Source organism: Lolium rigidum, chromosome 5 (assembly GCF_022539505.1).
Source record: "Lolium rigidum isolate FL_2022 chromosome 5, APGP_CSIRO_Lrig_0.1, whole genome shotgun sequence".
In the NCBI taxonomy this organism is placed as follows: Eukaryota; Viridiplantae; Streptophyta; class Magnoliopsida; order Poales; family Poaceae; genus Lolium; species Lolium rigidum.
Window position 1 is genome coordinate 239,354,740 of NC_061512.1, and position 6,038 is coordinate 239,360,777.

Genomic DNA, 6,038 nt, shown 5'->3' on the forward strand with positions numbered 1-6,038 from the left:
CCAGCGGCAGGTAACTGTGTGCACCATCGATCAATGGCTTGTTTCTCATTTGTCTTTTGAGCAACTTATCTGATGCCCTGCTTGTGTGCCAAATGATTAACATGATGCGCTTGTCAGCATAAGCTCTCAAATATATTGGGTTGCATGCTTTCTGGCCCGCCAAGTGCTTGTGTTTATTCCTGTTACATGCTGCCTTACTCTGATGCAGCTGTATTGCTTCAAGAAACCTAGAGTTCTTCTTTGTGGTCTCTGGTCTTTTGCATTTTTTGTCCGAAAGCAGCAGCTTACATTGCCCTTATTTTCAGATCATGACAGACCACTAAGCAAAGCTAGGAGAGCTGATGCAATAAGTGTTTCTGATAAATTTACAACTGTTTATAATTTACAACTTTTTGCAGTATGCCATGTTTATAATTTACAACTGTTTGCAGTATGCCATGTTTATAATTTACAACTGTTTGCAATATACCATGCTTATAATTTACACCTCTTGTTCCTCTTCTCCTCCTCTTCTCCTCTTCTTCTCCTTAGGCTTCTCTTTTTCTATTACTGGTTGTTTTCCCTTCCTCTTCTCCTGCTTAGGCTTCTCTTCTTCTATTCTTGGTTGTATTGCAGCTTCAAATTCGCCTATTTGTGTTTCCCGGATGAGGTCAAGTTTCTGTAAATAGTAGATATAAAATTCTGTGAGTAAGAGCACCAGTTTAGACCTATCTTAATACAGATAATTACAAGCAATAGGACATTGACATACAGTCTTGACTCGACGCGATGGACGGATAATGCTTGATGGGTCCTTCAACCATGTGCTATATTCTTTTGCTGCGATAATAGTGTCATCGTCCACAATTAATTGGAATCTTCCTTTTCTCTTTGATGTTTTCTTTGCTTGTGCAACCTTGATCTTTGTCTCCTCTTCCTCCTTTAGTTGATTCTCATATTCCTCTATCAACTTTAAGGTTTCTTCATATAGTTCGCTATCAACCTCTAGTGTGTCAGGCAAGTTTCCCTCCTTTATCAGTTTGTCCTTGCCCATGTGAATTATCTTGTATGTATTTCCACCCCGGTTTTTCATAATCTGCACAAGGACGGATCGCAAGGTGACATACACTTTGGCAAGTGTATTCACGTCATATGCATCGTAAGCTTGTTCTACCGATTCTATCGGCTCTTTGAGACTCGTTGGGTGCACTCTCAAATGCCAAGGATTGGATTGAACCGAAGAAGCAGTAGATCCGGAACATTCACATCCGGGGAGTTAGGAGGTTGAAAAGTCAACCTAATATCCAATCCCGAAGCTTTTACGGCGGCTTGAAAAATAGGATCATCAGAGCGGAACATGTGTTCTTGCATTGTCTTGTTGTATCCATATGGTTCCCACGTCTCCATCGTCGGGCCATACTTCAACAATGGCTGGAATTACCTTCTCACAGAGGTATTCCCGCATCACGTCTCTAGTAACATTGAGATTCTTTAGCTTCAAATCGCCTTTTGTCTGATACTTTGAGTTGTACTTGGCCACATCCTCCATGACAAAAGCCCAAATTCCGACCTTCCCGTCAAATGTCATATTACCTTGTACATCAAATCTTGGTCTTGCAACCAGAGTTAGGAACATCACCTTACCGATGTTATTATGGTTATGGATAGTGCGAACTGGATCCGGTTCTTCTGGAGTTAGGTAATATGTTCGATTACGCTTTGTCATATCAAACCATTTTTCATCCATATGCATTATGTTCCCCATCATTTTGAAGATAAGCTTTGCATCCGTTATTGATGGTTCATCTATCATTGAGATGCAATATAGTAGTCTTCCGAGTCCGTTCTCCAAAGATAGATATGGCTTCGTACTATTAGTATGGCGCCTTAAATCGCCCCATGCCAACCTTCTTTGTAGTGTCGAGAAAGGGACATCAAGGGACCTTGCTAGCGCCCTCAATGTACCCCTTTTGTTTAGTGGAACTTTAGGCACCCTTTCGTCGAGATTAAGCTCTCTCCTCTTTCTTCCGCATCTTCCCTTCCGCTTGTTTGAGAAATCAAGCACTTCATTTCTGCCCTCTTGATCTATGGCCTTCTTCCATGTCTTCTCAACAGATCTAAGACTTATTCCCAAAAGTTGAGCGACAATTTCTTTATCCGCCTTCACCACAGGTCTATCATTGCCTAGAGCTTTCAGTGCAATATATGCAGCAAATTTATAACTCTCCGGCATATCTTTATGGTGCCTCTGCACACCATGTTCTTGTTCTTCTTCTGGAATCTGATCTGGCTCCGCAACATGTTCTTGTTCTTCTTCTAGAATCTGTTCTGGCTCCGCAGCATGTTCTTGTTCTTGGTGTTCTTCTTCTGGAACATGTCCTAGCTGAGCAGCATGTTCTGGAGTATGCGGACTGAAGTCGAGATCCAGATCCCTCCCTGCATCATCCTGCTCTTGTGGAGGAGTTAAATTGATATCAAAGAGGAGGACCATTTTCTCCTATTGTGGACTGGGCGAGCTGCAGAAAAGATAGACTAGAGTCATTACAACCATAAAGTTTCTGTAGCTAGAAGGTAGAGCTAACACATTTGTTCCGTACTTGCATGTACAGATTCCAGAAAGCATAAGTTTCAGCTACAATTCAGCTAGCAGTTGACAAAAATAGATATTTGACATTACCATGTATTGCTGGTCAAGACTGAAGACCAAAGATAGTGAGAGTGATTGTGCTTAATAAGTTCTGCATTTTCACCAAGAAAATCAACATGTTGTAGTATCTGAAAATGCTTCTGAGAAAAATAATTGGATGAATCTGCAAGGATTGTGTGGGGGAAAGGCACAAGTTATGAAAATCACCATCACCATTGGGTTACTTAAATTCAAATCCTAGCATTTACCTGGAAATGGCTTTAAAAAATCCTAACATAACTATCAAACACACGAGATCTCAAAACTGATGGGAGCTTGAACTCTATGATAGTATTTTAGAATAAGCAGTTAAGTATGCATTCATGCTTTCTTTACTTCCAAGTTCAGTGATTCTTAATCGGTAACCCGGTCATTGTCTTTGTGTTGATGATTGGTTCGCCTTTGTATCTTCAACTGTGTAAAATGGAGTATTGAGAAACAAGGCTTTTATTATTCTACTTCTGGAGTATCATCTTACTGGAGGATCCTTCCAGAAAGTTCATGAAGAGATTGAATGTTTATCTTGCTTTTGTTGTGATTACCATTTATGTTTCTTAATGACGATATCCTAATTTCTTTTTCTGCAGTGGGAAGGGAGTATATGGAATGCTGAAAGACATGTCTAGCAATCCAGCCAAGTGGAAAGGGCGAAAAGTCCTCTTTATCCATACAGGTGGTCTTCTTGGGTAGTATGATAAGGTTGATCATCTGTCATCTTTGGCTGGGAGTTGGCGCAGAATGGATCTCGAAGAATCTCTCCCACGCAAAGATGGCACTGGTAAGATGTTCTGATTGAGATGCTCCATAAAAATCTTCAATTATCTTTGAATCACAGACATTCTCTGTCTTAAGAGCATTTGCTGGATGCTACTCTGGAGGAACTATCATCTTACTGGAGGAGCCTCCCGACACCGAGCGGATCTGCCCCGAACTCCCTCTCGCCGGGGACCTTGCGCTACTTACTACCCAGTTCCTAACTTTTTTGTTTTTATCTTGGTGATTTAGGCGAAAGGAAATGACTACCGTTCCGCGTTCTCTGGTCTGGGAGCTTGTCAAGAAGAACAACTGCTTCCTGATCAAGCAGTTCGGACAGCAACATCAAGGTGCAGTTCAGCAAGGAACCGGTCACCGTCTGATTTTTGTTTCTCGTAAGAATGCTGAGTCTCTTGTGTTCTCCTTAGTTAGCACCTTCATGGTGTCATATGTAGATACAAATGCAATCTCTGTAGTCAGTGTCCAAAAGCATCTTCTAATCCTGCATTCGCGCAATACACAAACCATATTCTGAATGGTGTGATTATCTGAAAGTGAATTGTTTCGAATTTGCAGGTGGAGTACTACTTCAGCGATGAGAACCTTCCGACGGATGAGTTTATGTTGAAATTTGTCAAAGCACCGATACGCTACAGGAAGAGTGGCAAGGATGATAGCAGCCAGGACCCCATGATCCAACCTGTCAACTCGCCCTTGAGCAGACAGAGCCTGTCCACGCTCACAGGGTTCTTCCTGAAGAACCAGGAGTTCCGCAAGATGTGCTCTTTACTTCCAACATTTTTACTGCTGGTCTAAAACATATGGAACTCTAATAACCGCCAATATTATGCTGGTCCTGGTGTTTCATTTGATAGAGCCTTGTCTGGCACATGGAGCTGAAAGATCAAGTGGTACTGAAAGTCTGAGACAATATGGGGTACGATAGATACAGCAATTTCCTCCCAGGACATGGTAAAAAGGTCAGCATTACAAGCTCCATATATTTTTACTCCCAGGACATACTCCCAGGAGTATATTTTTACTCCCAGTACAACATTGAAAAATAGATCCCACCTACGGGAAGCCATCTTGCATCTGTTAATGCCCAACGCTGGTATGCATACCATGTCCATGTTGCATCTTGGATCTGTTAATGCCTAGCGCTAGTAATTTTGCAGCTCTGACAGAAAAACAGGTGGTGTCATTTTTGCAGAGACAAGGTTCTCACCGGCAGGGCCCCCGTCCCCGGCGGGGTGGTTGCAGAATGTAGCAGCAGCAGCACGATCGACCGGCGGCAGCAGCCGTTGCGAGCTGCTCCTGCGCGTCCCCCGTCCCCGGCGGAGCAGGGCAACGTCCCGGACCACGACGCGAGGGGCACGGACGGGACGGCCGCGAGCGCGGACGAAGGCGGCGCAGCGGCGGCGGAGTGGGTCTCGAGGAAGAGGAGGCCAAACCTCGACGGCCGCCGGACGACCTCGACGGCGCAGTTGGTGTCGAGGAAGAGGAGCTCGGTGAGGTCGCCCACGAGGCCTTCGCAGGGAAAGGAGAAGCGACCGGCCGGCGGGCCCTCCGCGGGAGCCTCTCGACACCGAGTGGATCCGCCCCGAACTCCCTCTCGCCGGGGAGCTACGGACGGCAGCGCCGCGCCGTCGGCCTCCTCCTTGAGGAAGATGACTCTAAATTTGGACCTGATTGAAAATTATTTTGAATTCGCAAGGGGGTTATTGTAAAAACAACTTATAACACTCGCCCGAACAGTAATTCGGGTCGGAGGGAGTACTTTTTAACCCTCTTGGAAATTTTGGCATGAGAGCTTCCTATTTTTTTGGATATTCGATTATCACTTTTTCTTTTACCCATCGTTATCGCTACATTACAGCTGATGTAGTTCTTATAATCAGCCGTTCCAGTTCAATCCAACGGCTCTCTCGTCCTCTCACCGGGTTTCTTTTATTAATAACTGATGAAAACAATACTCCCGAGACGCCGAGAAACCCACGGACACCGCGCCGGTGATCTGATGGTTCTTGCGCTGGCCGGTACGAGTCGGCAGCCACGCAACTGCGCACGACGCGGAAGAGGCCGCTGACCGGGAGCTCGCCCGCCTTGCAGAGAGAGGCTGCAAAACAAATCGTCGCATGGCTACTTGGCACCGCCCGACCTGCATCAAGATACGAAATTCTCCACCTCTGCTAGTTAACTAGCTTATTTTCTCCTACGTGCTGCAGCTAACAACTGTATAGGGACGTTGGTCTTGATGTTACAAGGGCCATGGCCTTCTGTGGATCATGTAATATAGCACCGCAGCCTCTATACGAGGTGGGCGAGTTAGCAACCACCGACAGTGCCTGCAGCGGCTTCACCTTCGCGGCTGTGCGGACAACTAGCTTGCGGGCGTAGTGAGCATGAGGATAGCCATAGCGTCGTGTCCCTGTAGTCAGTTCGTCATTCTTCTTCTCGATAATAACAGATTTAAACGGGGAGAAGGGGAACCTTGCGATTATAATGTACGGTGGATCTAAGAGCTACAACAGAATTAAGCAGGGAGAAGGGGAACCTTGCGATTACAATGGGAGCTACAGCATCCGTACAGTCACAACAGTACTGCATAGGAGCCAAA

General features: G+C 45.2%; 1 long non-coding RNA gene across 1 annotated transcript; it reads left to right on the forward strand.

Moving 5' to 3' along the window:
- Positions 1-1,870: 1,870 nt before the first annotated feature.
- LOC124655199 lies at positions 1,871-4,702 on the forward strand. The gene is made up of 4 exons (XR_006988602.1): positions 1,871-3,443; positions 3,671-3,813; positions 3,995-4,398; positions 4,632-4,702. It is a non-coding gene; the product is annotated as an uncharacterized LOC124655199 (long non-coding RNA).
- The last annotated feature ends 1,336 nt before the right edge of the window (positions 4,703-6,038 follow it).